Genomic DNA, 7,387 nt, shown 5'->3' with positions numbered 1-7,387 from the left:
TTACAATATAATAAATGCCTCATAAAGATTGACTGGCAGGATTCCTGGAAGATGGCAGGAAGCTGTCTGTTGGCTGTGATGGATTATAGTCAGTGTTTTACTCAGCTCCAGAATTTGTGAGCTCTGAGTGAAGGCTGACCTCTGGGAACAGAGTGAATAACATGTGCTTTGTGGAGGATCAGGGTGAGAGTGCTCAGTGCTGTCCTGAGCACTGAGTTTTGCATCCTGCAGGAGCCCATGTAGGCCTAGGAAAGGACGGAGCATCAGTGGTAGAGGAAGAGTTGGAAGGACAGGAAAGTCTTGAGTCCCCCAGGAATTACTGTTGTGTCCAGCCCTGGTATGGCAGTCTCCTTTTCTGTAGCCTGCCTCTAACATGCAGTGGACTCTAACTGGCCATATTTCCATTTAGTGACCCTGCCCACCTCGCCATACCTGGTTGAGACAGGACTAGGCATCCAACCTCACCTGGGCAATGAAATTCTCCCTCTCCTAGAATTTAATAATTAAATCAGAAAGATACAAAGGCTGGAAGGTGGTGGAAGGTAGTATGCTAATGGTAGCATACTAGAAATGGGGGCTGAAAACTCTTGCTTTTGGAATATTCCCATTTCCTTTCCCTTTCTGAATCAAATCTTGATTCTATGAGATATCCCAGTAGCCCTACACACATATAGGGAGGGAGGAGGGAATTAGGATGGGAGTGACTCAGATGCCTTCTGGGAAAAGGAGTGGACCAGTTTTCCAGGAGTGAAGGGTGCAGTGAGAAAAGAGCCAGGAGTGGATCTCAGGCCTCCCATTTCAAGTCGAGCAAGTGTTTTCACCCTGTAATAAAATCAAGGACTCAGAAAATCAGAGCCGGAAAGGATCTTACTCATGAGGAAACAATGGCCCAGAAAGGGGACATGACTTGCTGAGGATCCTGCAGTCAGTGATTGGGTCTGGAACCCAGGACTCTCATCTCAGTTCTCTTTCTACCATCTCTGTTGTCCCCAGCTCATCTGAGCTCAGCTCCTCTGTCCAGATGGGTCTATTATGCTCCCATTCTCTGTCCTAGTTGGTGGCTCTGGGTGATTTCCTGTCGGGTCCAGTTGCCTGGGGGTTAACTCCAGCTGTGCATTTACTTGGGGAGTGTGTTTACTGAGAGCATCTGCCTACATAAGGACCCAGGTGGCTCATCCCTTAGGATTGTGGGATTGAGAGCCACAATGCGATAATCACATGGAAGGACACCGGTATGGAGGAACACCAGTCATAATAGCATGATGTGATGTGAGCGTGGGGGTGGGACTCTCAGACTGCCCCACCCACACGCACCCTGCCAGCCATGCAGCATTCTAGCAGGGCTGCATTCCTGGCCTCAGATGTAACACTTGTTATATTGCTTCCAAATTTGGTTGGATGCAGTAATTGCACTCTTCTTTCCAGTCGACTCAGTCTCCCCAAGGTAGGAGGATGTCTGCTCTCTCTGCACCAAGCAGGATCTTAGGGTGACTAAGGATGGTCAGTGCTCCTGCATTACTTATATAGTTTGTCTGAGGACATAGCCCTAAAGTATGATCTGAAGTTTGCTAGGATCAGAATCCCTTAGTGTGACATTGGTAAAAATGCCAACTATAGGGCCTCTTGCAAGACCTACTGAATCATAATCTCTATATTATTAATAGACTTTTCAGATGGTGAAGGCTGCTGGTGCAATGAGTTCATTGAGGTTGGAAAAAGTGATGGGTTTAGGCTGGAGAGATGATGGTTTTCTGTTCCTGCCACAACACTTCCTAGCTGGGTGATTTGGGGCCTGTCACCCACTCTTTGAGCATCCCTTGAAGGAAAGGAATGTGTCTTATATTTATCACTTTTCAATGGCTAGAACACAACTGGTCCTTAACTAGTGTTGAATGAATACATACACATAGAAGTGAAGATCATAACCCATATTACACCTCTTGAAAGAGGTAACTCAAGGAAATCACTTGTGCAAACTCCTACACATTGCAGGTCCTCACCAAGTGCAGTTCTCTCCCATTCCCCTTGGGTCAGTGGCTTGTGGTCTGCAGGTAACTTGTTCAGGGATACCGTGAAGTGTGGAGGCAATGGCAGGTTCTCAGGGACCTGGCTGAGACCTAGGGTGATAAGTGCTCCTATATTCTCCAAACTCCATTCTTATTCCCTCCCTGTGGTCCTCAGTCCTTTGTCCTGGGAGCCACCAAACCAGTGAAGGTCAACAGAGGCCAATCACAAAGGAGGGGGTTATGGCTGTCCATGTGGTCAATGTGAGGCTTGGGAGGCCACACCCAGCAGATGCTAAGTCTGTGTCCAGAGGCAGAAGAGTCGTGGCTGTGATCAGCAGCTAAGGTTAGGGGGCAACACAGAGGGTTAAGTTGGGGATTTGGGGTACTGCATATGAATAAATGAATCCAGGCATTAGCATTTGTGATACCCTTGGGAAAATTTTATACCCCCAGAGTCAATGATTATTTTTTATCTATGAAAGGGTCATAAAGAACCTCCTATATTCCTTCTCAGTATTTGTCTGAGAAGGAAATGAGTTAAATGAGGATACAATTATTGTTTCTCTCTCTCTCGACTCTATTGTGATGCTTTCTGCTCAAAGTGTGGTCCCAAACCAGCAGTATCAGTGTCACCTGGGAGCCTGTTAGAACTGTAGACTCTCAGGCCCTGCCCCAGACCTAGTGAATCAGAACCTCATTTTAACATGACAGCCAAGTGACTTAAAATTCACATTAAAGTTTCAGAAGTGAAGGCTAAACAATTACAAGGAATTTTTCATTCTCTAAGCACTTTTTTTTTTTTTTCTAGTGAGCACTTTGAAGAAAGGGAATGTCTTGTTTCTCTCTTTTCAGTACCTGGAATATAATTGATTATTCACTAATGTTGAATGAATGAATGAATGAATGAATGAATGAAGATCTCAACCTGTATTGTCTTGTTTCTCACCCACTTGGAGTTCTTTACCCAATTGATTTCCTGCTGTAATAGCAGGAGATATACACGGGGATTGCAGCTGCCTCACACGCAGCCGATGCCAGCCACAGATGCAGGCATTTAGCGTGTGATTAAGGACAGAGTAATCTACTTAATGTGGGTTGTGGGAGATATTTGGCAAGAACCAAGGGACAGGGGTTGGATTTTACTTTCCAAAGATAATGTCTTTCCCAATTGTTTAAAGCCCTCAGTAACTTGGATCACACCCAGACAGAAATAAGCCTTCTTAAGACAGAATTCTGTAAACAGGACTCTTGCTCACTTTTGCAGCAGAATCTTGACTCTAACAGTCTGCTTAGGTTTTTATGTAACATGGCATGGAGGCCTGCCCAGCCGGATCTTTGTGGAGCTAAGCCCAACTGAACTAACCGCCTATAGAGGAGAAATGCTTTTTGTTTACTGTATTTTACCACGAGCTAAATTAATTAAAGAATTAATCTATTCCATCACTCAACAAATACTACAGTGCCCGGTTTGAGGTTACTGTAGTGAGTACGTCAGCAGTCCCTGCTTCTACCAAGTAATTGCCAGGTGGTGAGGACGGAATAAGAATCAAGCAATTACAGTGAGGTTTGAGGAAGTGCAGACTGACATGGGAGAGCATGGCAGGCAAACTTAGCCTGCAAGGGTGGAGGTGCTGGAGAGATACTTCCTGCAGGAAGTGGCCTGTAGGCTGATACTTGAAGAATGGTTAGGAGTTAGGCAATTGGGACGGGAGGGAGGAAATGAAGCTGAGGCAAAGAATAGCATGGGCCCAAACCTAGAAACAAGAGAGAGTAAGCTAGAGCAAAGGAAGTGGCTCAGTGCATGTTTTGGGTAGGTCTTGTGTGGGGTGTTTGTGAATACACATGTGGGGTGTGGAGCCTGATGAGAGACAAGGCTGAGAAGGTAAGCAGGTGGATCCTCTTATGAAATTTGCATTTTATCCTAAGGCCGATTGAGGAAGTCTTTGAAAGGTCAGGTGTTCGTGGGGTCTGATAGTTTCCAGTTTGCCTCCCTCATGGACCAGTGGGCCCCTTCATCAATATGGTGAAATATGATGATAGGAAAAGATTTGGTTTTGGTCTGTGTGTCTCACACTGCCCTCTTGCCTCTGGTCTAAAGCTTCTTGCTTTGCATCCTGTAATGCTAACAATAGAGGAGTCCTAATTTGGCCTTGTATACTTCTTCAAAGAACAGGGTAATACTGTTCTCTTTTTTAACTCTTATTTTAATTTAAGGGGTACATGCACAGGATGTGCAGGTTTGTAACACAGGTAAATGTGTGTCATGGGGGTTTGTTGTACAGGTTATTTCATCACCCAGGTATTAAGCCTAGTATTCACTCATTATTTTCCCTGATCCTGTCTCTCCTCATACCCTCTGCCCTCCAATAGGCCTCAGTGTGCATTATTCCCCTCTATGTGTCTATGTATTATCATCATTTAGCTCCGACCTGTAAGTGAAAACATGCAGTATTTAGTTTTCTGCTCCTGCGTTGCTTTGCTAAGAATAATGGCCTCTAGCTCCATCCATGTTCCTGCAAAGTACATGATCTCATTCCTTTTTTGTGGCTGCATAGTACTCCTCGGTACATATGTAGCACATTTTCTTTATCCAGTGTATCATTGATGGGCATTTAGGTTGATTTCATGTCCTTGTTTTTGTAACTAGTGCTGCAGTGAACATACAAGTGCATATGTCTTTGTAATAGAGCGATTTATATTCCTTTGGATACATACCCAGTAGTGGGATTGCTGGGTCGAATGGTAGTTCTGTTTTTAGGTTCTTGAAGAATTGCCACACTGTCTTCCACAATGGTTGAACTAATTTACACTCCCATAACCTATGTAAAAGCATTCCTATTTTTCCATAACCTTGCCAACCTCTGTTATTTGTTGACTTTTTAATAATAGCCATTCTGACTTATATGTGATGGTATCTCTTTGTGGTTTTGATTTGTGTTGCTCTAATGATCAGTGATGTTGAACTTTTTTTCATATGATTGTTGGCCAAACGTGTAGCTTCTTTTGAGAAGTGTCTTTTCATGTCTTTTGCCCACTTCTGAATGAGGTGGGTTTTTTTTTTTTTCCTTGTATTTTCCTTATAGATGCTGGGTATTAGACCTTCATCACCTGCATAGTTTGAAAATTGGGATACATACAGAGCAAAATGTTTCTCTGTAGGTTGTCTGTTTACTCTGTTGATAGTTTCTTTTGTTGTGCAGAAGCTCTTTAGTTTAATTAAATCCCATTTGTCAATGTTTGCTTTTGTTGCAATAGCTTTTGCCATCTTCGTCATGAAATCTCTGCCCATGCCAATGTGCTGAATGGTATTGTCTAGATTTTCTTCTAGGGTATTGCCTAGGCTTTGGGTTTTGCATTTAAGTCTTTAATTCATCTTGAGTTGACTTTCATATATGGCATAAGGAAGGGGTTCAGTTATCCCTGCACCATTTATTAAATAGGGAATCCTATCCTCATAGCTTGTTTTTGTCAGGTTTGTTGAAGATCAGATAGGTGTAGATGTGTGGTTTTATTTCTGTTTTCTCTATGCTGCTTTATTGGTCTATGTGTCTGTTCTTGTAACAGTACCATGCTGTTATGGTTACGGTAGCCCTGTAGTATAGTTTGAAGTCGGGTAGCGTGATGTCTTCAGCTTTGAAGAACAGTGTTTCTCTACCAATATGTCAGCAATTCACTTCTCCTGGTGGCTCTGCTTCCAGTCTCTCTATTGTGAGGGCTTCCTCTGTGTGGCTTATTTCCCTGAGTCCCCCAAGCCTTGTGTGGCAAGTGGGGTTCTGCTGCTTGGTGCCCTCACTGAAAACCACTGCCCTATGGGGTCTCACCAGCAGCATCCCCATGGGCACTCCCCATGGAGGTCAGGCCATTTCTGTATAATCATTTTATAACCATTAATGTACTAGCTACATTGATATATGCTTTCATTACGAGAGCCCTTACTTTGAGCTGTGACTGTTCAAAGATTTTTGAGAGGCCATGTGGTATAGTGGTCAAATCATAGGACTGAGGGTCAGAAGAGCTGGTCTGAACTGTGGCCCCTTTCTGCCCTCGTTGTATGCCCTTCTTGAGTCATCAGAATCACAGTTTCAGTTTCCACAGCTGTAAAATGAGGACAACAAGAGCATCTCCCTTGTCTTTCTCAGGGTGGTGGTGAGATCAAACAAGATGGTGCATGGGAAAATGTTTTGAAAAATTCTATAAAAGATTGGGCTTTTCCTTCCACAGGAGGCCTACACGCTACCACTTGTGCTGCCGCCATGTCTCTAGTGATCCCTGAAAAGTTCCAGCATATTTTGCGAGTACTCAACACCAACATCGATGGGCGGCGGAAAATAGCCTTTGCCATCACTGCCATTAAGGGTGTGGGCCGAAGATATGCTCATGTGGTGTTGAGGAAAGCAGACATTGACCTCACCAAGAGGGTGGGAGAACTCACTGAGGATGAGGTGGAACGTGTGATCACCATTATGCAGAATCCACGCCAGTACAAGATCCCAGACTGGTTCTTGAACAGACAGAAGGATGTAAAGGATGGAAAATATAGCCAGGTCCTAGCCAATGGTCTGGACAACAAGCTCCGTGAAGACCTGGAGCGACTGAAGAAGATTCGGGCCCATAGAGGGCTGCGCCACTTCTGGGGCCTTCGTGTCCGAGGCCAGCACGCCAAGACCACTGGCCGCTGTGGCCGCACCGTGGGTGTGTCCAAGAAGAAATAAGTCTGTAGGCCTTGTCTGTTAATAAATAGTTTATATACCTTAAAAAAAAAAAAAAAAAAAAGATTGGGCTTTTATGAGCACTGTGGACATCCCGGGTTCCGTTCCTGGCTGCCCATCTCCTTCTGGTGCAGCTGAAGGTAGGAACCAGGAGTTATAGCATTTCTCACCTTTTGCAACTCATCACCTTCCTGTCTGAGGCTTGCAAACTAGGTTTCATTTACCACTGCTCCTGCACTCCATCACTTAATGGGCAACCTAATTGGAAACCATTTGTCCAGATGTAAATGTTCATCTATAATTGTGGAGACCAAAGTAGTCCAAATAATTTTTGGTGACACGATCCACTTTGAAACTCTTTCTGGTGGACCTATGGAGAGCAAACATACCTACCATGCTTCCCTTGTAAGTAATTATCTATTCAGACTTCTTGCTGGCATTTTCTGAAATGTTAATGGAACATTAAATTCCAGTTTATTTCAGAACCCCTGTTTCTGCTAAAAAAGTTTCTCAGGGAAAATTTAAAAAATGACAGCTAGACAGATAGATAAATAAAACACAAGAGCAAGCTATTCTCTTTACCCAAGTAATTCCCTTCTAAAATGCAAAACACAAACAGGCATGGTGGCTAATGTATGTTATCCTAGCACTTTAGGAGGCCAAGGCAGGCAG

At 44.0% G+C, this 7,387-nt stretch overlaps 1 pseudogene across 1 annotated transcript; it reads left to right on the top strand.

The window, feature by feature from the left end:
- The first annotated feature begins 6,218 nt into the window (after window positions 1-6,218).
- On the top strand, window positions 6,219-6,796 carry LOC106998255 (small ribosomal subunit protein uS13 pseudogene; annotated as a pseudogene). Its single transcript, XR_013417777.1, has one exon. The product of XR_013417777.1 is annotated as a small ribosomal subunit protein uS13 pseudogene (transcript).
- The last annotated feature ends 591 nt before the right edge of the window (window positions 6,797-7,387 follow it).

This window comes from Macaca mulatta, chromosome 5 (genome assembly GCF_049350105.2).
Source record: "Macaca mulatta isolate MMU2019108-1 chromosome 5, T2T-MMU8v2.0, whole genome shotgun sequence".
NCBI lineage: Eukaryota > Metazoa > Chordata > Mammalia > Primates > Cercopithecidae > Macaca > Macaca mulatta.
Note: the sequence above shows the minus strand (reverse complement) of the source record. Positions and strands in the feature narration are given on the sequence as shown.